At 39.8% G+C, this 24274-nt stretch overlaps 6 non-coding genes across 6 annotated transcripts; all 6 read left to right on the forward strand.

The window, feature by feature from the left end:
* The first annotated feature begins 8062 nt into the window (after nucleotides 1–8062).
* MIR17 (microRNA mir-17) lies at nucleotides 8063–8139 on the forward strand. Its single transcript, NR_035367.1, has one exon. It is a non-coding gene; the product is annotated as a microRNA mir-17 (primary transcript).
* A 58-nt stretch (nucleotides 8140–8197) lies between these two features.
* Nucleotides 8198–8289, forward strand: MIR18A (microRNA mir-18a). Its single transcript, NR_031541.2, has one exon. It is a non-coding gene; the product is annotated as a microRNA mir-18a (primary transcript).
* Nucleotides 8290–8345: 56 nt separating this feature from the next.
* Nucleotides 8346–8427, forward strand: MIR19A (microRNA mir-19a). The gene has a single exon (NR_031536.2). It is a non-coding gene; the product is annotated as a microRNA mir-19a (primary transcript).
* An 88-nt stretch (nucleotides 8428–8515) lies between these two features.
* Nucleotides 8516–8586, forward strand: MIR20A (microRNA mir-20a). The gene has a single exon (NR_031537.2). It is a non-coding gene; the product is annotated as a microRNA mir-20a (primary transcript).
* A 58-nt stretch (nucleotides 8587–8644) lies between these two features.
* Nucleotides 8645–8724, forward strand: MIR19B-1 (microRNA mir-19b-1). The gene has a single exon (NR_035400.1). It is a non-coding gene; the product is annotated as a microRNA mir-19b-1 (primary transcript).
* Nucleotides 8725–8764: 40 nt separating this feature from the next.
* MIR92A-1 (microRNA mir-92a-1) lies at nucleotides 8765–8844 on the forward strand. The gene has a single exon (NR_035388.1). It is a non-coding gene; the product is annotated as a microRNA mir-92a-1 (primary transcript).
* The last annotated feature ends 15430 nt before the right edge of the window (nucleotides 8845–24274 follow it).

Raw genomic sequence — 24274 nt, forward strand, 5'->3', positions numbered from 1 at the left:
ATTGTCCCTCACACTTTTATAGTGTCAGACATAGAACTGCCATCTTTTGTTCTAATTCAGTTTGGCTTTTACTTGGTCAAAACTTTGTCACGTACTTCCTTGTTTTGAATATTGGCATGTGAAAAATAAGCTAATACACAGAAATTTACTGCCTTCATTTGGAAAAGGCTGAGTTACCTAATTGACTAGCATTTAAGGGAGCAAGGGTGCATTGGTTTGTAGGATTTTCCCAAAAAAATACTCTCATGTAAATAATACTTCTGTACTTTTATAATTGTATCAGTTTAGTGATTCGCTAGGCACTTATAGAAATACAGCAATTGAACCATCACAAATCTTCAATCTGAACACAGTCATCCAAACATGAAAGTGACTTCAGAAATTTTTATTTAAAATTATAACACACAATCACGTGCAATTTATATAAAATAAAAATAATTTTTTTATCACCTAACCTTGATATACACAGAAAATATTAGGCCTGACTGTTAAGGTGAATATATAAGTACTTAAGTGTAGTTTTGTAAAATAATATAACGATTATGAAATCTGTGTTATTTTAACCAATCTTAAAGAGGTATTTATGCAATCACAATCTTGTTTCTGGAATTATTAACTAACAAAATAGATGTAGATGATAGGCTGAATCAACTTGTTTCCTCTGATACAAATTTAAGTTAAAGCCTATCTTTAAAAGCAAAATTAAAATAAGAAAACCTAAGAAGCTTTTAGGAAATTAAATAAAATCATTTAAAACCATTATTTGGAAATTACTCCTACCTGGGACCTGTCTTCTTGTGGTCTGTCTTTTATTACTTAAAAAATTTTATAGAGGACCCAGATGATGTCAATATACCCCTTTCTCACAGCTAAGTGATTGGGGAAAAAAATTCAACTTAAATCTACATATATCTGGTACAGAGAATTTTTTTCAAATATAACACGATCCATGTTTGGAACAACTTTTCATTGTTAAGTAGATTTATTAAACTGCAACCCCAGATAGCGAAAATTTACAGCATTCTATGGTTTCTAATGTGCCTCCTAAACCAAGTTTGCTACAATTAATGCACAGTTATTTCTGAGTGTTTTATCTTTCTTTGACCTTTGATGCGCACACATGCTTGGTTACACAGATGAAACATCCTGGGTCAATTTCTTAGGGTTTCTCTGTGTGAGTTAACAATGCGCTATGGATGGACACTGGCGCAGGCACTGATCAAGACAAGCCAACTGCAGGTACTGATCAGTCAATGCAGTACTATGTACTTAATGCAAGAGCTAAGTACCAGAGCTTACCAATCCTGACCTAACATAAGCAGGATCTGAAAATTTTTTTAAGCAACGATGTTCATATTCCCCTTCTAACCAGCTAAATTAGAATATCTGCACTAAGGGCCAGACGCTTGTGTGTTTTAAAGGCTCCTTGGGTGATTGTAAAGTAGAGCCAGGTAGAGAACCACTGAATTAAGTTAAAACGAGAAGTTTAAAATAAGCAAATTCTACTTCTGACGTTACACTCTTGTAAAAACACGTGAAAGACACATGGGAAACACTTTAAATGTTTAATTAAAAATGTATTAAATTTGCCTTCTAAAAGCCATAACATTTTACATATATTGATAAACATCAGTGCAGACTGCATTTCTTTAAGGGTATAGACTATCTCTTTATTGTGACAAATGATACCTAGTATGTCTAGTTTTCTTAATTAAATAATTATTGGTTACCCCCATCTGGTTCTACAGAGTACCAAAGGGACAATTTCAAAATAAATTTTTTTTTTTTTTAAAAGGAAAGTACTTTCTTCAAATTGCTTCTTTATTCAAAACCACAGACTTATTCATCTTCCCCTCTGTAATTTATATTTCCTTAATTTCAAAACCACAGATGGGATTATCAGGTTAAATGAGCATCATCTTTCTGTTCACCCCAAATTTATTGTCATTAATCGCACCTTGGAATGTCATTTGTAGTGAATAGTCCATATATTCATGTTATGAATGATTATCAAATAACATATACAAAATATAGGTGTTCTAAATTCTTAACTAAGGAAATAAATTAATCTGACATCAATGGGATTATTTTATTAGGCATTGGAAGGAATAAATCAAATGAAGCCTGAAGACTTGAATCTTTTGGCTTATTCATGAAACATTCATGGTAATCAGTAATATTCTGTAATTCTTAAACTTTTCACAGGCACATGCTCTGTCTTATTGCATCTTATAACTTCCACCATTGCCAGAAGAATAGCAGGCACTTAATAGATGATGGTTAATTTGTACTTAATTATTTTTAAAATCCTAAATATAAAACAAATTCATATAGTAAGACTAGATAGCATTTTCAGATGTTTACAGACATACATTGTACAAAATCCAACATTTCATCACTGAATTTGTCTCATTGATTGCTGTTGTTATGTTACAAAAAAGAGTTCAAAAATATTCTTGACTTATAATCAGTTAATTTTCTGAAGTCAAAGTGGGTTTTTAAATTTATTCCCCTTTCCCATAAAATTCATATCCTATGAAAAAATAATAAATTACTATAGGAATTATATTAACAATGCCAAATTGCCAAAATATGAAAGACTAATTTCAATAGCCAATTTGTAGATTATCTCCAAGTTACTATTCAATTTATATATAGACATGATTTTAAAATAACACTCATAGTTGTATTCGTCTTATACTCCTGCATTTTTCTTAAATTTTCACATCCCTAATGTGAATGTAATTATTGCTTCAATAGCTTCTTAAAATCTTATAATGATGTTCTAAAACATTTATCTTTCAAAAATTCAATGCAATTAATTGATATTGAGGTAGTCAAACAGCAAAATGTAGAGAATAAAATGCTGAATGTTATTAATAAGGTCAGAAATTTTTACACATTCTCCATTCATAACATCTGTGTCTATCAGATTAAAGCATCTGGATAAAAAGTGAAAAATAGATATTTCTCTAGTACTTGTTCTATATAATGTAAACAGTCAGTTATAGGCAACTGTTCTGATGTTGAACTGAATTTTCATTTCATTTGAAATGTTCTGGATTGTGTAAAACAGTACCGTGTGTTTTAGCGAACTTGAGAAGGCTGTGTCTCTACTGTGGCATTTCAGATAGTTTTATTTTTACATTCCTTGGTTGCAGAAAGCATTTGTTAAAATAAATGATATCTTTCTGATCTTCAAAAATCATAACCACAAAATCTTTACTTTAGTGATAAAGTCTACCTAGCTGTGGCCCCTGAAATTGAGGAGGATGAGTTTCTAGTTAGTAGCAACTTCAAAAAATATATATAAAGTTGGCTAGTCTTTAAACTCACTGGTATGGGAAAGTTTTCAATTATTCTAATTATACTTATAATAATTTATATATTAAGTTTGAAAGGAAGTGTGACCAAACCCCTTAAAAATAAAATGCAATCTACTAATTGTGAAACTTTCTGGGGTTTCCAACTAAGTAGGTTTAAATGAATTTACATATTCTAAAATCCTGATTACAGTAAAAAAAAATGTATACATTTACAATTAATCTCATACTGTAGTCTTAGAAAACAGCTGATTTCACATTAGATTTCCACAGAAATATCGTTCGGTGTCTAGAAACAGCTTTTCAAAACTTAGGAGTATGGCAGGGCTGACTTTAGTCAGAAATAAACTATGAGAGAAATAACACTTTTCTGCTAAGAAACCTGTATATAGGTGGGATTTCCCATGATTCAGAGAGTGTGATGAACACTTAGTCACAGCAAGCCTTCTCCTAGCCATTCTACTTTACATCAGAAGATAAAGTTTTAAAGAAAAAGGGATTGACCTATCAGTCAATGCTGGCCAAAAGTCAGGTAAGTTAGACTCCTAATAAAATTAGCAATCAGTTTTGGCCTTTGAAAGACTCATAAATGACTGTTATTGAAAGATTAAATAGTGTAAAATTTCCGATTTGGCCATCTATTTTTATTTGTAAAGCAGAAATATCTAGAAAATAGATCCTTGATATAAAAGAATAGCAAAAATAAAGAGTTAATCCTCTGCTTTTGTGTCATCACTAATTTGGCAACTGAATTTAAACAAACATGATAAAACGAGTCAGAAAGATAGTAAGTAGCAACAACATCAAGATGTGACCGTCGAAAATTTTATCATCTGGACATTACAGACGTCTTCTGGTAACAGGTTTTTTTACCAGTTGACTTGTAAAACTCACGAAATAGTGGCATGTGCTTTCCAATAAATAATCACTATTATTTTAAAACAATGTAAAATTACTGTATTGGTAGTGAGTGCTATGAATCCTCACTTCTTTTAACGACTATGTTTCTGAGAATTCTGGAATTTCCTAAACCACAACATGTAGAAGGAGGTACACTCCTGAGTGGGCTCTTTTTCTCAGCTTTGCTTTGTGGTTGTTTATGAGGTTCTTTCCGAGATCTACTCTTTCTACAGGAGAACCATGAGTTCTTACTAAACGCAGCGGGGTATGGGAGGAAGATCAGGTACTGCAGCTGTGAAACCTCTGCTCGGGCATGCGTTTTGGTTTACACACGGTTGGGTTAAGGAAACACATTTCAGCGATTTGTGCATGCATAAGTCTCGGTGTAGGGCATTTATCTCCGCGTCTAAAATGATCTTTGCACTGAGTAATCCCGTTTCGACGTGAGAGAAATTCACTGGGTTTTACTTATCTTTGGTTCACGTTGGCATGAAGCAGGCCCCTAATTACCACCGAGACCTGTCTCGGGGAGGGAAAGTAATAAACAGTAATCATATCGCGTATACGTCGAGTGCCAGAGGGAGCAGAGCCCCAGGAAGCCGCAGGAAGCGTGCGCTTCCAGGATGGTGTGCGGCGCGCGAGGGTCTGCACGCGCGCGGAGCTAGTTAACTGAGGGCGTGCCGGAGGCGTGGCGCGAGGTGTCCCGGCAAGGCGCTCCGCGAGGCAGGCGGCAGTGGGCGGGCAGCAGGGCAGCGCGGCCGGGGGAAGGCAGCGCGGCGCGGTGAGCGGCTCCCGGCTCCCGCTCTCCGGGCCGCGGAGCCCGAGCCGCCGTGGGCGGGGCCTGCGGTGATTGGCGGGCGGGCGGGGAGGTCGGAAGTACTTTGTTTTTTATGCTAATGAGGGAGTGGGGCTTGTCCGTATTTACGTTGAGGCGGGAGCCGCCGCCCTTCATTCACCCACATGGTCCTTCGAGGTGCCGCCGCAGCCGCCCGACCTGCGCCTTCGCGCCACTTCGCGCCCTCGGGCGAGGCCGAGGGGGTGGGGACGACCCCTGCCGCGCCGCCGCGGCTCGCGCCCCTCGCGAAGCCCCTCGGCGGGGCGGGCCGGCCGGCGGGCCGCACCCCCGGCCTGGGGCCTCGGGTCGTAGTAAAGCGGAGGCGGGTGGGGAGGCGGGAGCGAGAGCCCGCGGCGGGCGAGGCGAAGATGGTGGCGGCTACTCCTCTTGGTGAGTCTGCCCGCCCCTCCGCCGAGTGAGTGAAACCTGTTGTGTGTGGCCCGGGTCCGAAGGGCGGCGGGCGGGTGGGGCGGAATGGCCCGGGGCAGCGTGGCGGCGGCGGCGTGGCTGGGGACCGGGGCGGGTCTCGGGGCCGTTGGCCGCCCTGGCGTGTGGCAGCGGCGACTCGCTGCCCCCTCTCTCGCACGCGGGCTGGCGGAGGGGCAGGGCCGGGCCGCGGTCGGGAGAGTGGGAGGGGGCGGCGTGCGCGCGGCGGCCGCGCCCGGGACCCGCGCGGACCCTGCCCGGGCCGGCCGGGCGGGTGGGCGCGCGGCGGACACAATGGCCCCTCGGGGAAGGGACGCGCGAGGCCTGCGCCCCCTCCGGGGCTCAGGGCGCACGCGAGGCGCCAGGTCCCCGGGCAGGGAAAGTTTCTCCCGGGGGCGAGAGTTAAAGCGCCTCCAGAACAAAGCGGCGGCGGCAGCGGCACATGGGGCAGGCCGCGGGCCGAGAGGGGGCGCGCCCACGAGGTACCTGCGCGCCGGCGGGCGGCGCGGCGTGGCCGGGAGCTCGCGGGCCCCCAAACTTTGTGCGCGCGAGGGTGGGCGGAGGGCGCGGGTGCTTGGGGCGGCGCGGCCTGGACGCCACCCCCACTCCGTGTGGGCTTTGTTAACCCGCGTGGACAGCCCCCGGGCGGGGCTCGCAACTTCCCGGGCCGTGGCCGGCGGAGCAGGCCCAGGCCGACCTCGGAGGCGGCGCGGAGCCGTCTTCGGCCGCCCGCTGGCTGCGAGCGCGGCGCGGGAGGGCGCCCGGGCTCGGCGGGAGCGGCGGCCGCGCCGCCATGTTCCTGCGGGGCGGGCTGCGCGGGGGTGAGGGCGGGGGACATGGCGGCGACTGCGCGCCGCCGCCGATTGTTCCCGGCTTAGGCCTCGGGCCGCGTGCGACGGGCACCGCAGTTGCGGAGCCCCCGCCCCTCTGGGCCGGGCTAGGGGGGGCTGGGGGACACAAAGGAGGGGCGGCGCGCCCGCGTCCCCGCCGCGCTCGGGCCTGGGCGCCGCCGGTCGCCGCGCGGCTGCCGCCGGGAAACGGGGTGGAGGGGGGTGCCGTGTCCGGCAGTGCCCGACTCTGACCCACCGCCCCCTGGCGGCCGCACGGGGAATCGCAGGGCCGCGCGCCCCCTTGTGCGACATGTGCTGCCGGTCCGGGCTCCATGAGCGTGGCGGGCACTTTGCAGTCTCGGGTCCTCCTGGCCCGTTTTCTGTTCCTAAGCGGGACCAAAGCAGATGGGAACTGGAGAAAGCAGGCCCGATTCCGCGGTATGATCCAGAGGAAAAATTAGCATAGTGCTATCGGGACCACATCAGTTGGGGAAACAACTCTTTATCCCGGCTTGCAGCCACGAGGTCTTGATTGGGGGAGGGGTGGGGAAGAATAGTCTCTTTGCTGCTGCTTTTCCTTCTCCTTGGGGCTGTGCAGTAGAATAAACGATTGGTGTTGAGCATTTCAGGATCTTTTAAAATAAAACGTGATACCTGCGGGTTTTTTCAACTTTATTCTTTTACACTTTTTCACACATGTATTGTTGGTCTTTTAAACTCCACCCGCATTGCCTGACTACTCAGTTTTGCAAATGGATATAATTAATTGATAGTGTTGAGGAAAGAACAAATTTAAATACGAATTTGGAGGGTGGTAGTAATTTTGTGCAAATGTTTGTCTTTTCTCTCCCTCCCTTTCTAGTCATACACGTGGACCTAACTTCACCAAAAGCTTTTCTAAGGATACTTGCTGAGAAGGAAGTTTACCTGAATGGGTAAGTGGATTTTAATTTTATTTTGTTAACTTCTTTAAAATAAAAAAAAAAAAAAGTTTTTCTTGACTTAATCTTCGATTTGGATAAATAAGTGCGGTTGGGTTTACAAAGAGAGAAATAGGTGTTTTGTACTCTTTCTAGACAATTAACTTAGTATAGGTCAGCTAACATCTAAGTAAAAATGCAATGCAAATATGTTATAAATCTTTGCAAGCTGGTGCACAGTTTACAAAATTTAGAACTAGTTAAAGTTGGGGTGACAAAATAGATGTAATCTGGAGTAAGTTTTCAAGGCTTAAAATAGTTTAATTGGGACATAAAACTTCTACAACCAGCTGATAACACTTGAAATGTAGTCTGAACTGTAATTTTATTAATCAATTTACCAAGTAATTGCTAATGGGAAGCCGGAAGAAAAGAAAAATGTTTTGCCACGTGGATGTGAAGATTTCCTCTAAAAGGTATATGCAGTCTGGTTTTTTTTTTCTTTTAAAGTATGCATTTGGGAGTGGCCAAGTCAAGAAAGCCACCATTTTTTTCTTAAAGTATTAGAATAGGTAGGTAGTTATGATTGTCTTGTGGAAAAAAAACTTTTCTAATTTTGAGGTCTAAATGTGCTTTTAAATGGAGTTTGCAGGTTTGAGATAATCAAATGCGTTTTCTCTTCCCCATTAAGGTTTATGCCAATTTTGTATATTTTATAAACAACGGAGTTTATATAGAGCTTGAGGTGTTATTTTCTCTAATTATTTATTTCAAATTTAGCAGGAATAAAGAGACCATCACCTTGTAAACCTGAAGACTGACCAGTCAGAATAATGTCAAAGTGCTTACAGTGCAGGTAGTGATAATGTGCATCTACTGCAGTGAAGGCACTTGTAGCATTATGGTGACAGCTGCCTCGGGAAGCCAAGGTGGGCTTGAAAGCGCAGGGTCTGCTGGTGTTGAGTGCTTTTTGTTCTAAGGTGCATCTAGTGCAGATAGTGAAGTAGATTAGCATCTACTGCCCTAAGTGCTCCTTCTGGCATAAGAAGTTATGTTTTCATCCAATAATCCAAGCCAAGCAAGTATATAGGTGTTTTAATACTTTTTGTTTGCAGTCCTCTGTTAGTTTTGCATAGTTGCACTACAAGAAGAATGTAGTTGTGCAAATCTATGCAAAACTGATGGTGGCCTGCTATTTCCTTCAAGTGATTTTTACTAATTTTCTGTACTTTTATTGTGTCGATGTAGAATCTGCCTGGTGTATCTGATACGACAGCTTCTGTAGCACTAAAGTGCTTATAGTGCAGGTAGTGTTTAGTTATCTACTGCATTATGAGCACTTAAAGTACTGCTAGCTGTAGAACTCCAGCCTCGGCCTGTCGCCCAGTCAAACTGTCCAGTTACTGAACACTGTTCTATGGTTAGTTTTGCAGGTTTGCATCCAGCTGTGTGATATTCTGCTGTGCAAATCCATGCAAAACTGACTGTGGTAGTGAAAAGTCTGTAGAAAAGTAAGGGAAAATCAAACCCCTTTCTACACAGGTTGGGATCGGTTGCAATGCTGTGTTTCTGTATGGTATTGCACTTGTCCCGGCCTGTTGAGTTTGGTGGGGATTGTGACCAGAAGATTTTGAAAATTAAATATTACTGAAGATTCGACTTCTACTTTTAACCATTCCAGAGATGTAAAGTATTTTCGAAGTTTTTGTAATTATCAGTGTAAAATTCATGTATGTACACAACTTTTTGTTCCTTGCAGTCAAGTTTTGTCATGATTCTGTACCACTTGTGAGGTGGCATGTCATTTGACTAAAAGCTTTTGCTGTATTGTCAGATTTATCTGGGTATCAAATACTCAATTGTGTCTGTGAAGGAAATTTACTTTAATAAATGGTATGTTGACAATTTCGGAGATGATATGCCTTTTGCTTTCTTTGGACCTGCTATTCAGGATATCTAATCTGAAAGACACTTACTGTTGCTTTACCTTGTTCAGGAATTTTAATTTGTGAAAATGCCATTCTGTTTAAAGTATTGTGTAAAGGAAAGTGTTTTAATGTTACTTTTTTAAAACAAGAAATTTATATTCATGCGGGGAGGTTGTCCTGATGTGTAACTGTTAACTGGTTATATGCAGATTTTCTTAAAAATTCTTAATGATGTATAAACTGTTAATGATCCTTAGATTATTCTTAGCTTTATCGAACTTAAAAAATAGGACTTAAAAAGAAAACAGCACGTGCTGATGCTAAATGGAGTGACAAGTATGTGTGTGTGCGCAGGTTTTAATGCCAAGAGTATTGGAGTTGAGCGGGAATCCAAAATTAGTTTCTCTCTTAAGTCTGTAGTTTAACATTTATGTTCCCTACTCCCTTCATAAACCAGACTTACCAATAAGGACAACTGACTTTAGGCTTTTGTGACTTGTGTCATTAGAGTAGAACCTAGGAAGAGACAGTTCAATATTTTAGCCAGCCTTTCTGCCTCTTTCATTTATGTTTGTCTGTAGCTTGTTTCATATATGTATAAAAATGTGATTTAACTTGAGGAATAAGATTTTAAATGATCAGGCTTTGAAACCGGACCCAAGTTGAATTTTGGAAGATAATACATTTCCATAACCTTACTTAAATAACATGCTGCCTGATAGATTAGGAAGCATCTTTTTAAAATACATTGTGTGAAATCTGACACAAGTTTAACCTCTTATGTATCCCTTCTTTAAGAAATTTAAGGAGTTTAATTATGGACCCTGAATATAGAAAAGGTAAGAATTTCACAGTTCTGGAGTTCACTAAGAGGTAAATTTCCAGAATGAGACATGCTAATTGTCCTTTAGTGTCCATTTTTAAATCTTCGGAATTGGAAGGAAACCTAGAAATTGTTTTCGTTGTCTAATGATAGACACTGCTTTAAACGAAATGCTCTAAAAGTCCCATTATGTTAGCATGTTACAGTGGTCTGCAAAACGGTGTACAGTGGATATCAGTGAAAAGAAAATGATGTTTACACCTACCAAGCCATACAATTTTATTTTAAAGTTTTTGAGGGAAATAGAGTTACTGTTGGAAGTGGAACAGTGATAAGGTTGCCAAATGATTTCTTTAATATGCTAAAATAAGTCAAATAACTGTTAATAAAATTATAGAGTTAAATGGTTAATACTTACTAGATGCTGAAGTTGTGTAGTGCTTGTGTACAGAACTAATTGGACTTTTTTAATACATGTGAATGTTTTCAGGTGTGGATTGTGTAGGGTTTAGAAGGCTTTGCATTTGATTTGTTTTTGGTTTTAAAATGTGTACGAGTTCTGTGGTTTTTAGTCTGTTAAGATTTTCTTGGGCATGACAACATAGTTTTCAAGTGGCAGTAACAAAAAGCCATGCAAAAGTATAGGCTGATATTTATTCAGCCATTTGAGATACAAGTAAGTTGATTTTAGCTGGTAATAGCCCATCTGTAATTGACCTGGGGAAACAGCTCTGGACCCCCCCCCCCCCCCCCCGAAGGGCCACACCTGGGGCATGTGGAGATTCCCAGGCTAGGGGTAGAGTCTGCTGCAGCTGCCGGCCTACACCACACTCATAGCAACACGGGATCCAAGCTGCATCTGTGACCTACACCACAGCTCAGGGCAAAGCCAGATACTTAACCCGCTGAGCAGGGCCAGGGATTGAACCTGAATCCTCATAGATGCCAGTCAGGTTTGTTACTGCTGAGCCACAGCAGGAACTCCCAAAGCCTTGTCTTTTAATCCTAAAATTCCTTAAGACTTAATATTGTTTGATAGCTTTAAAGACTATTTTCAGAAAAAAAATTCTTTTGCATGTTATTCATATACAATTCTCCAGTCTAAATGTGTTTTAAAGGAAAGCACTTATGGTTTTACAAATCTTTCTCAAAACTGCTTGCGAAGTCGTGATTTTACTAAAAACCTTGAGATCTTCATTTTACAGGCAAACCTATCTAAGCAGAGCAAACCAGACTTGAGGTTTTCCCTGTAGTTTGAAGAGCCCTACAGAATGACTCCTGACAAAGTGCAACCTACAGCTGCCTGGAGAACAGTCAGTGTCACATCAAAGTTTGCCATGTGTTTAATGAAGTACTTTTTTGTTAGCATTTGACAACCCTGGTGTTGTTTATCTAGAATTAAAGATTAGGAGACTCTGAGCTGAGCAGTAAAGGTAAGGGAGAGCTCAGTGTACAAGGCCAACTTTTGTTGTCTGACTGGAGGTGATGCCAAGACTACTTGAGCCAGCACATTATTCTTTGCCTTAAAGGTTGTTAAGGTTTCATTGTGCTTAAAGTCTGAATTAATAATTTTGATAATTTGATTATTTTGATAAATTCAGGATGTAATAATCTGAGTATTAAAGGATAACTTAAGATGGATGTATCCCATGAATGTTAAGACTGTAGAAAAATTAGTAAAGCCTTAGGAGATGCTTACTTAATGTATTTGCAATTTAGGCTGAGTTGTTTTAGTGCTTTTAATATTAATAAGTGCAATTACGAATTTTGAAAACTACTTGTTAAATTGCCTAGAATGAGCATTTTGAAATAAAAATTTTAAGGTTATTCTTGGTGGTGGCAGTTTTTCTGTTTTTGTTGTTACTATGAAAGATCCAAACATTGTTTAGGCACAGATATCCAGGTATTTACCTGTATAATCTTCCCTAACTTCAATATCTATGACATCTATGTTTGTATCCTAATTTTATAGGTAGGGAAATGAAGTCAGCCAAATATATTTGTAAGAAGATGTAAAGCTGATAAATGGGCTCTGAATTTGAACTCGTGTCGATAATCAGTCTATTGACAAATACTCAAATCACTCTTGAATCTAATTAGGAGACTTAAGTTCCTAACGTATTAACTTAATATCTGATAAGGATTCCAGTTAAATTGTATGAGTTTATTTTAAAATTAAAGATCATAAGCACTTAAAAATCAGCCAGTTGAGATTTTATTAATCTAGGTAAGTGAAACATCTCCATTTTATTACTGGGATATTATGCATATGTTTAAGTTTGCTTGTCTATTGATGCGTGAAGTTTAAGAAAGCACAAGCATGTGAAAAGTCTTAAAACAACTGCTTAATAAATACCACAGATTTGCTGATAGTAGGATTGAATGTTACTTAATGAATCTAGTGTATTTAGAAGTAATGAAATGGGGTATATTCTCCAAAACTGTCAGATTTCATAATATAAAAATCAGATATTAGCAGCAAAGTAAAAATTCCACTCATGCAATTTTGAGTACTTAAAAAAAATAAGTAAATGTTAACACCACATAAATGCAGGTTTAGTCTTTAATCAGGCAAGTATTTAGCATGCTATAGGGGTGAAGAACAAAAATCTGAAGTTGATAGCAAGTGGCACCAAATTAAATTTTTGCTGTAATGGTCACTATTCGTTTTGTTTTGTTGAAGTATAGTTATTTACAAGGCTGTGATAATTTCTGCTGTACACCAGAGTGACCCAGTCACAAATAGACACATATCCTTTCCCTCTGCTTCTTTTACCACATAGATTATCACAGAATACTGGGTAGAGTTCTCTGTGTGCTCTACAGAGGTCCTTTTTGGCCAGTCATTGCATATACCTCAGTGTGCATGCATGTCACTATTCTTCATACTTGCGATTAACATGTATGAACACTTAGAAGAGCAAATTAGCATGTACTCATTTCATGTGTTAAATATATTACTATGAAGGACATTACTATGAAATTGTTAATCTAATGCTTACCTCAACTTAGACTGAAAGACAAAGCTTCTGAAATTCCATTGGTAAACTTTAAAGGAATCATTCTTATGCATTGATTCAGACATAAGGATCTGTGTAGGAACACCTTTATTAAGCAGATTTAAGGAGCTGGGACTTCTAAACCTTGCAAGGGTGGATAGAAATTATCTGCCTGTGGTCAAATGTATGAACCCTTTGATCCACCAGGTGACCTTAAGCTAGACATCAAGTTCAGTGATCTCTGATGGAATTTTAGAGTAATTATATACATGTAGAGCATAAAGGTTATAACCAGTTAGGCATTATAATTACCCAAAGATACTTTTCAAAATAGTCTTGGAACTTTTCGGTCCAGATGCATTAGATGGAATCTTTGTGGAGTAGGTAGGGCTGGTTACTAGGAGGGATACATGAAAAATCTGTTGATCTTGATGAGTATGTTTAAGAATGTAACTGTTTCCCTAAATTGTCCAAAATGATGAGCTAGAGGAATGCAAAACATCAAAGCACCACCTTGGAATTTGTCCAGAGGTAAGAGCACTATGGAAGACTAGAAGATTGCCATTTTTGCTGTTGTATCTTTCCTATGCTTTAATTCTCTAGTTTTAAAGCTGTTTGCTTAGCATGACACCTTTCAGCTAGCACCAACCTTGAAATTGCTTCTAAATCCTCAGGGTTCCTCTCCCCAGTTGAGATAGTATCTCTCCTTCCTCTTCCCGTGATACTCAGCTTGGTAAGAGCACTTGGTACCCCAGGTGTGTAGTATTAGCCTTTGTGCTGAACTGGATTTCCTTAAGTTTTGGCTCTTGTCACTGCTCTACAGGGTCATACTACAGGCAAGTGGTTTTTCTGAGCCTCTGCCTCAAAAGGAGTGTCAAACATATCAAACCTGATTTCTAAAATTCCTTCTAGGCTTAAACAGGGTTTAATTTCTGCCATGTTCTAAACATTTCTGATCTCTACCTAATTTTACCCATGACTGTTGTGTATGTGTACATATATCTCCTTTTAAAATGAGAAACTTACTGGAGCTGCTAACTTTCCCACTAATTATCTAAACAGTCTTGTTCTGCATGCCCTGACCCTCCACCTTTTCCTCTCCAGCCTTTTTCCTCGTGGACTTTGTTCTTCCCTTAGCTTGGAAAAATTTCTCCCCAGATAACTGATTTAATCCTGTTTGCTTCCAGTCTGCACACACATCAAACTTGCTTTCCTCCTAACTGTGCTGTTTGCTTTCCCTGGTGTTTTCCCTAATAGACTACTATTAGCATCATTGGGGATCTTGTTAGAAATACAGGATCTGAGGCCCTTCCTCAAGCCAGAATTGGAATCTTTATTAAAAAAAATAACCCCCTCCCGTAACCTTCCACTCCTCCCTCCCCCCGCCCAGGATGTTGCTTCTTGGGTCCAGAGATGTGAAGATGTTTGGTACATCAGTGCATATACAGCACCTAAAGTGACACAGCACATAGAGGGAACCTACTAAGTGCAAGTTTGGATGGGTTTATGGCAAACAAGATGGTGTGCTAGTGTATTTGAGACGTGAAAAAGGTATAAGTGCATTACGGGTAGTCTGTCAACTACCTGGTTGAAGAGGGGGCTCAGAAGGAGACAGGTAAGTAAAGGTTTACAGAATCCAGCAACCTGGCAAAATGCAAACATTTCTCTTAAGTGAAGGGTCAAGAAAATAAAGACCTTGCCTTTTATGTTCTGTTAGTGTGACGGTGTAATGGTCATATGATGTAAGTAAATGTTGAACCTCTTCAGTCACACAAACCGGAACAACTGACCTTCAGTCCCCGGGTTAAGGAGAGCACTGGCCAAACCACCAGGGAAGGGGGATGTGGGGCTTGTAGCACGTTGACATTGTGATTTTGTGGTTGGGATGAAGTTGGACTCTGTCATGTATTTATTTTTTTTTTAAATCACTGTCCACAGTTCTCTAAGCCTTAAATGTGCATGTTAGGAAACAAGTTGACATTCTTACACTGTCACAGTGCTAACATAAGAGCAGTCAGTTTCGTTTCTGACTTCACCCCTGGCAGAAGGTTCAGGGATACAAAAAGTCCTACATTGGTGTAGGGTGCTTTGATAAAATTTTGGGTCGTCTCTGAAAGCCTGAGACAGCAGTGTACTAGTAAAACAAGTATGCTTGGGGTGTACTTTGTAAAGATGAGAGGGAAGGGAATTGGGGACGGAAAATCCGGTACCTTCTCAGATTAATTTTGGGAAACAGAGTGTATGGCAGTTGATCTTTCAAAACTGTATACCTTCATCTTATTTCTGAGCCCCAGTTATATAAGTAAACTCCATTTGGAAGACTGCTGTTCCAAGTTGCCATGTGGTACTTGGTTATTTGAGAAATTTAAAGGATGACTTGAGTTTTCTAGTGTAATGTTTAAGAGGGAAACTTCGTGGTTAGAATACCAGCTTTCGATCAGCTATTTTGGTTCTCATCCAGCCAAAACTAAACCTGTATCCTGCCTTCAGAATGGAGTTCACACTGTTAAGAGCACGTTCAGGTCTGATCCTTCTGCACCTTCTCTAATGCCAGTGGCAGAGTCGAGTTATCCTGAGAGGCACACGGAATACCTGGGCAGGATGTTGGGGTGAAAAATGAGTACAAAGCTAAGGGTTGGGGGAATCCGTTGCCTGACTTCAATGAAGAGGGGGGTTTCAGGTAAGTTTAGTAGACCTTGTATCCAAGAGGCAGACATTTTCTGATGCCTTTGGCATGACTGGCTTCAACTCTTCGTAAGTCTGGGCCTGAATGTCATTTTCTCTTCCTTGGTTACTCTCCTCAGCTCAGTTCTTCATCTCTCCCTGACACATGTATTATCTCACAGTTGCAGGTCAGGATTTTTGACAACTTTGACTGGGTTAGGGTTTGAAGCTGCAGAGAAGTACTTCTGGAGGCTCCCAGGAAGGGGCCCTTCTCTCCCTTTTCCCAGCTTCTAGAGGCAGCTTGGTGTTCTTGGCTCACTGCCCCTTTCAACGTTTATAAAGATTCAACCACTGCTGAATATGCACATCTCACTCTGATGCTTCTGCCTGCCTTTTAAACTTTAAAGGACCCTTGTGATTACATGGAGCTCACTGAGGTACTCCAGAATAATCTTACTTTAAGGTCAGCTGATCAGCAGTGTTAATTACTTGGTGCCACCTTGATTCTGATTTATTGTGCAGGTTCTGGGGCTAGGATGCAGATACTTGGTGGGGGTGGTGGGTTCTGCCCTCCTGCCTGCTTTCTGGTGGGATTATGTTGGGTTTGAACATCGTGCCCCAGGCCTGCATAACTAATCATAAACTAATTAGAGTTTTATTCAGACTGAGCTTAAGTAAAGTTAATGAATTAAGGGAAATACTTTGTAACAATCTAGTTGGAAATAGTAAAACTCATACTACCTTAAGGACTCGCTACAGTGTCTTGAAGGTCTGAAGAAAAAGCGATTACTCATAAATTCAGTATCCAGTTGTTCTTGTCTGAGTAAAGCATTTTCTCAGATGGCAAGGGTTCATAGTATTACTTTACCTCATTGTAGAAAAATTAGAGAAGTACATCAGTCAACTAACAGGTTATTTAAAGAAAGACCTCCAGAATGGAGGGACCATTAAGTAGTTGTTAGCTAGTAAAACATGTAAACATTAAGAACTCCTTCAAGAGGTGAAAATATAGAATGTAAAGTGACCATCAGGGTCTAAAACCTGCAGAAACTGGGAAATAAGCCTTTAAAGACAGAAAGTAAATCTTTGTTAATTAGTAATATAGAAATGATTTAAGTGTTACTTTTAAGTCAACCGCTAGTGAAATAAAATACTAAACTGAAATTATTAGAAAAAAACTTAAGAAAACAGCAAAAAAAAAAAGGAAATAAAATTAAGAGCAATTGTGGGAATATGTAGTACAGAAAGTAGTTTTATGTAGTTTGTGTCTTAACTCATACAGTTGGTTTCATAATCTGCAAGCCTTGGTTATTTGTATCCATGGGCAAGCAGGCTGGTGGCTTGTCCATGCTCAAAGTTAAGCCCTGGCCCTTGCCTTGGTACTCAGCCTGGCAATGAGACTTCTCTTACAGCTCAGCTACTTGAAAATAAACAAATCTTACTTTGAATTCCCTGAGGTGACTGCAGAATAATTATTCAATGAATATCTATTGAATGCATTGACGATTACTCCCATCACAAATATTTTTTAGTTTTAATGTTAATTTTAATATTTTCTGATATACTGCAATAGATTGCCATGCCATTCTTTTTTTGTTTGTTTTTGTTTTTGCCATGCCCTTGGTATGGGAAAGTTTCCAAGCAGGGGTCCAATCCATGCCACAGCAGTGACAACACCAGATCCTTACCCCACTGAGCCACCAGGGAACTCCATGGCTCACCAGTCAAATGTCTCATCTGACGTCAAATTTTGTCCAGAAGTCAAGGCTGAAGTGTTTTCTGGTTATATAGAGAAAGACTGTGGCAGGGGATGAGGGCACTGGGTATAAAGAAAAAGCTGTGCACATGTGTATAATGGGTTGGATGAATGAGGTGGAATAGTGATCGGGTGAATTCTGGGAGCTTTCCTGGTGGGTCATGGTGTGCTACAAAGGTTCAGAACATCTCAGAAGTAACTCGCAACCAGTTTTCCTGCTGTGTAACTTAGGAAATAGGAACTGCATCTATGACCTCAGCACCACTGTTTTTGTTTGTCTTTTTGCCATTTTGGGGGCTGCTCCTGTGGCATATGGAGGTTCCCAGGCTAGGGGTTGAATCTGAGCTGCAGCCGCCTGCCTACACCACAGCCACAGCAACAGGGGATCCAAGCTGTGTCTGCAACCTACACCACAGCTCACAGCAACGCTGGATCTTTAACCCACTGAGCAAGACCAGGGACCGAACCTGCAACCTCATGGTTTCCAGTGGGGTTCGTTAACCAGTGAGCCACGACAGGAACTCCCTGACTTTTTTGTTTTTTGGTGTTTTTGTTTTTTTTTTTGTTTTTTGGCTCTTGCTGTTCTACACCAGATTCCTATAATCCTTGGGAAGTAAGCTGCTTAATAAACTGACAGATATTTGTCAAAATAAATATGTATGACTTTATATTAAAGGCTATGTGTACTCACAGAGATTGTAAGATAAATCTCATGTGTGTAAATTGGAATTAGTAAAATTAAGTAATAACTAAAACTAAATAAAAGGCTCAGAAAGCGGGAGCTCCTGGAGTTCAGAGGGGACATAATATACTGTGTGTGCATTTGGCACACACTGGAACGTACAGGCAACTTTGAAAGGCAGATTTTAACTCAAATGTAATTTGATACACATAAATACAGTAATGAAGGGTTTTTTTTTTTTTTACCAATTTAGTCATGATATGTTGATTCTTGCTTAATGTTGGGAATCTAATATTTTATAAATTTTTTTTCAAGCTGAAAGTGGAATGTGCAGTTGAGTATGGAGTACCAAGAAACCATTCAGTCATGGTTGATTGATACTACTTGTCTGAGAATAAAGTCCTGGTTTTCTTGCTTGTGCTGAGTTTAGTACATCTCGTCGCTATAGAAGTGCTTTGCCTACTTAAAGTCGTGATGAAATATTAAAATATCAAAGAACCCAAATACATTTTACTCATTTTAAAGACTTATTCAACCTGCTGATGTTTAAAGCCTGCTGTAATATTTTAATCATAGGTCTGTCCAAAAGAATGCCATCTAGAAGTAATTTTCATTTTTGTATGGGGTTATTACTTTGCATTCATTTGATTTACAAAAAAAAAAAAAATCAAGGGACAGCAAGACATTTATACAGTCATGTAATTCAAGTGTAAATTAGAGGTTTTTACACATATCCAGTTCTGGATAATGACAGATCTAGAATAAGGAAGCACTAATGAGCCTTAAAATTTTTAATATCTACCAGGAAAATGGTAAAGTCATAGTTTGATATTCAGTGAGTTTACAGTGCAGACATGAAATATGTTATATAATGTCATTATTTCAAATAACTGAGAATTAATTAGTTAGGACTTTTGCCCACTTTTTAAAAAATACAACGCTTGCTAAACCCAGGACACATGGTACTAAGATGCTGAGGAAACTTTTGAGATTAATAATTGGTTTTTACACTTTATCCATATTTTAATAGTCTTGAGTATTGCTGACACTGTTCCGTCTTAAACTCATCAAATAATTGGTCCAAGTTTGAGGAAATCAATCTCTACTAAATAGTTAACCATAAGGTATATTTGTATTAGCAAACAAAATGCTTTCAAAATGTCCCACTTTTGAAATTGAGTGTTTTATGTTGACCCAGTGACTTTGTTTGCAAAGGTAAACTGAAGTGGAGTTAAGCAATTGCCTAGGAAATTTGATCACTGAGATGACTATACAGCATAAAATGAATAAAATGACTATTAGAAAATGTACTTAATGACAGCAGAATTTTACTTTTCCTAAATCCTCAGGACTTTTTGTTTGCTTTCAGGGATTGTCGTTAGAATGCTGCGTTCTTTCTCTTCCTTTCTTTCTCTCTCACCCTCTTTCTTTTCTAATCTCTCTTTCCCTACCCTTTACCTCCTTTTTTTTTCCTGCCTCCTTTCCTCCCTCTCTTTACCTATTTGTGCATGTATAAATCATTTCAGGAGTTCCTGTTGTGGTGCAGTGGTTAACGAATCCAACTAGGAACCATGAGGTTGCGGGTTCGATCCCTGCCCTTGTTCAGTGGGTTAAGGATCTGGTGTTGCCGTGAGCTGTGGTGTAGGTTGCACACTCGGCTCAGATCCCGCGTTGCTGTGGCTCTGCTGTAGACTGGTGGCTACAGCTCCGATTAGACCCCTAGCCTGGGAACTCCATATGCCGCAGGAGCGGCCCTAGAAAAGGTAAAAAAATAAATAAATAAATAAATAAAAGATCATTTCAGTGATATGCACATACTTAAGGATTTTGCCAAGTCCTTATAAAATTTTAAGTATCAGGGAGCCTATCAAGGTAATTGGAACACATTTTTAGTTTCAGTTGGATGTTTTACATTCATTTGGAAAAACTCAGAGGCAAGGGTATTAAAACAATGGTATGTTTTGAAACAGAAGTGAAAACCAAAATTACTTTCTACTGGATTCTTACTACCACCTGAATTAACTGCTTATTTATTGGACCGTAATCATAACAGTATTTCCTAGTCATCTCAACTTAAAAATGCCTGGAATTTGCGTGGTGTTCCAGTCTGTCTTGATACCATTTTAATCCGAGAATTAAATAAAGGTCTCCCAAAGACTTTTTAATTTCATGAACTCGTGTGCAAGGAACAGTGAGTTTAAAAGATTTCATAACAATGTCAAAGGAAAGCTTCTTGTCTTTCAAGAGCAGAGAAGATTCCCTGGAATGTGGACAGCCAGGGATGGAAGGGAGCAAAGAGTACAGAGGCCCCACGGCTCTGTTCCTGTCTTTTATGGGGGTTGGGCACAGATAGGAGATAGCAGAAGTCCTAGTGATGCTGGAATTTGACAACTGGCCTTGTTACTTCACTCAGGTGACAGGCCTGAAGAAGACTTACCAGATTTCTTGACACTCATTATGGCTCAGGAGAGTGGTGAAACAGTTCCTTCCGTGCATTTCAGGAGGCATGGGAATGTCGGGAGGATCCCTTTACTTGTGGAAGAGAGCTGTGCTTGACCAGGGCTTCAGTCATGAGCACTAGATAACCCAGTAGTGACAAACATGGCCCGATATCCAAAGAGCAGAGTGGAAAAAGCCTCTCCCCACCCTGAATTTGTGGCCGAAGTTCATTCTAGCTACGAGTGTACCACGCATTGAAGAGAGGATATTAAGAAAGCATTCTTAGAAGAATTTGGTCTAGACATAGGAAGAGGAATGAGATGGGATTCAGAAACAGTCTTTTGTGGTCAACGTGAACTCTAACTTTTGAGGCCACAAAGTGAGAGGAGGCTGTGGCTGAACCTTACTGGTGGGATAAAAGTGGATACTGCTGAAAAACAAGATGCCTCCTTACTCTCTTAACCTTGACTCCTTAAGTAAAGGAAGAACCCTCAGAACCACCACCCCACCCCTAATTTGTTTAGTTCCTTAGCAGAAGCAATGTAGTAATAGGCCAGTCAATCTGCCCGGCTGCTGAACCGGAGAAGATTGGAGAATTACTTTTGTGACTTTAAAATTCATATTGAGTGGCTTGAGTAATTTTGTTACGATTCATTCAGCCCTTCATCTTTCTTGCAGGACTTGTGAATGTCCTTATATTAGCTTAAAGATAGTAGTAGCTAATAGTTATCAACCCCCTGTCAGACCCTGAGTATTTATTTAATTCCCATAGCAACACTGTAACTGCTGTGATTACTGTTCGCATTTTATAGATGAGGAAACTGAGGCAGAGAGATAGGCAGCTCACCCAGTTCACGGGGCTGATATGTGGAGGAGCCAGTGTTTAAATCTAGGCAGTCAAGTTCTAGAACCAGTTCCTTAACTGCTGTACTGCCTTTTAGAACAGTGTGATACTTCTGGTCACAAAATTTAAACAGCAAAATATTAACATTACTTATTGCTGAACAGAAAGATTTGCAGGGAATTTAATATCTGAGTTTATCCTTTTCCCAAATTTTATAGAATAACCCACCAGGTTTCTGTTCCTATCAGAAAAAAAGTAAATATTTAAAAATGAGTAATTTTTATTAAAAAATATGTAAAAGAGTAACATGGCAAGAATTACATAAAGGACTCTTTCCAGAAAGACTGAGAGATAAATGCAAAAATGCCCATTGCAGTGTTATCTGAGTGGTGAGATTTTTTTCAGTATTTTTTTTTTTTTGTAGTTTTGGGTTTTTTTGGGGGGGGTGGTATTTGGGTTTAAACCTTCGTTTAAAAAAATAAGGTAAAATTATGTGTAGGTTTTATGCTAAAAATTAGTCTTTATGCAATCACTGATTTTCTGAAGAAAACAATACCAAAAATGATTCAAAAAATGTATAAATTGATCAATAACTAAAACACTTTAAAATGTTGCTGAACAGTTATTCACATCAAAGCCTTTAAGCCTAAAGAATTTGGGGTATTGAGTTATTTTAAATACCTGAGGATGAGCCAATTCCAATGGTGTTATAAACTCTTAAAGATTACGGGGAAAGGGGAAAGGCTTCCTAATGCATTTCTTCAAGTTAGCACTAACATCTGAGAAAAACACAAAATGTAACAGGAAAATCTTGCTTATCTCAGATGCAGAAGAACTACATAAATACAATGCAAATAATATCATAACAAATTAATAGTATATTACATACAGCAGCTAGTTTCACCACTGTGACTTAGCTCTGTTTTGGTAGTGTTAATAAGCTCGCTGAAATAGAACACAAATAATTGCCATAACTATTGGAAAAGTGGAGGCAAAGTGATCATTGCTAGCATGCAAAATGGTTGCCTTTCTTGGAAACCCAAACAAAATTAGAAAAATTAAGACCAATAAGAGACTTGAATGAGGTAATTTAACATAAAATTAAGACATAAAAACCAATGGTTTTTCTAGATTCTAACACATAAAAGCTACAAAATAAAATAAAGGACTGCAAAATAGTAACAACAATATAAAATACCTAGGACAAAAATCTTAAGAGACATGCAGAGAGAAAGGTAGAAATATTTAAGCTTCACTGAGATTCATAAAGGAAAAGTTGCATAGATATAGCTAGAGTTTTTGTATGAGAAAACACAGGACTATATCAGTCTTCCCATTCTATGTTATTGAAGCAACACTGCTCCAAGGAAAACTCAGTGAAATTTCCTTTTGCATTTGGAACTTTGCTTTTGCATTTGCAGATAGGTGCTTTCTAGTATCTATCTGGAAGAACAAACAGGTGAGAAGAGGAAAAACTGAACATCATTGAACTAGGTACTAAATGTTTTAGGAAATTAGTGAGACACACTGGCAATAATCAAAATAAATCAATGGAACAAAATTAATAAGACTCCAGTAGCCATTGTTTCATGTGTAAGAAGCCCCCAAATAAGAAAAAGCCAAAATGAAAATAAAAATCCAAACACTAAAGAAAATGTTTGAAAAAATAAAAGAAATGGTTACTATTCTTAATATAAAAATGATCATAGTCCATAAAAGAAATCACAAAGTTCTTTAAGAAATGAACAAGTGAAAAAATGGGGTGTTGATAATTTAAGGGAAATGAAAAAATGAAGTGGAGATATGTGTGCTGATTGAGAGAAATGGCAGAATTAGTGTCAGGCATGGGTAGTAGTAGGGGTTATTTATATGACTCAGTACGAGGGATTTTTACTTAGTGACAGGAACATTTTTAGAAAATTATTATGTACTACTACATTTTCTCTTTTTTTTTTTTTTATGGAGACTGCTTTATTTCACCCCCAATATATATCTGTTTTTCCCATTCTCCATCTAGGAGCAGGATGAGCAAAGTTTTACCTGGACATGTGTGGGTGCCAGTTAGAGACTCCTGGATTCTATGCAATAGGAGTGGCTGTGAGACTTAAGTTCGTGATAATGAGAAGAAACAAGAAATGACTTGAGCAACTTCCGGTCGCTTACATTAAAGGAGTGTGCTTATATTCCACTATCTCTTTTCCCCATCTTTGGGACAAAATATGGATCTGGTGCTGCTGAGTCAGCTTTGACTATGCAGAGAAGCAGAGGGCAACTCTAGGAGTTGGGAGAGCAGCAGGTTAAAGGGACCCTGGATCCCTGGATGGCCTTTGGGTGCAGAACCTTCTACCTGGAATGGGATTGTCCTGATAGTAGACTCTGAGAGAAAGGTCTGCATGCAAATAATTTATTTTAAAGTGATCCCAGGGGCAGAAAAAAGGAAGAGGGAAGTGAAACAGGAAAGGAATGATCAATTTGGGCACTATTAAAGTTTCCAGGTATTCCATTCATAAAACCCTCTGGAGACCCTTATGAAATGCATTCCAAAACTCCCTGCCTGGGATAAAGGGGGAAATCATTTATCTTACTGGTTCTCAGTTCCTACTAACTAAAATGGCTCCAGGGGTTAACCGCTCCACTCTTCTAGAAAGCACATATATGTCTATAGCTACTAGATACGCCTGACAGAAATTCGGTATTGTCTATGTCCTCTGTAAAGCTGATCAGTTTGTATAGATTTCTTTGCCTCCAAAAAGAGTTGGAGTAAAAGGTAAGATTAAGGAGATGTAAAATGGTGCACGTGTGGCATTCCCATTGTGGCACAGCAGAAACGAATCCAGCCAGGAACCATGAGGTTGAGGGTTCCATCTCTGGCCTTGCTCAGTAGGTTAAGGATCTGGCATTGCCG

Source organism: Sus scrofa, chromosome 11 (assembly GCF_054392235.1).
Source record: "Sus scrofa isolate SSC_HxYL_T2T_F1_AM1 chromosome 11, Sscrofa_HxYL_maternal_Yorkshire_Landrace_v2.0, whole genome shotgun sequence".
Lineage (NCBI taxonomy): Eukaryota > Metazoa > Chordata > Mammalia > Artiodactyla > Suidae > Sus > Sus scrofa.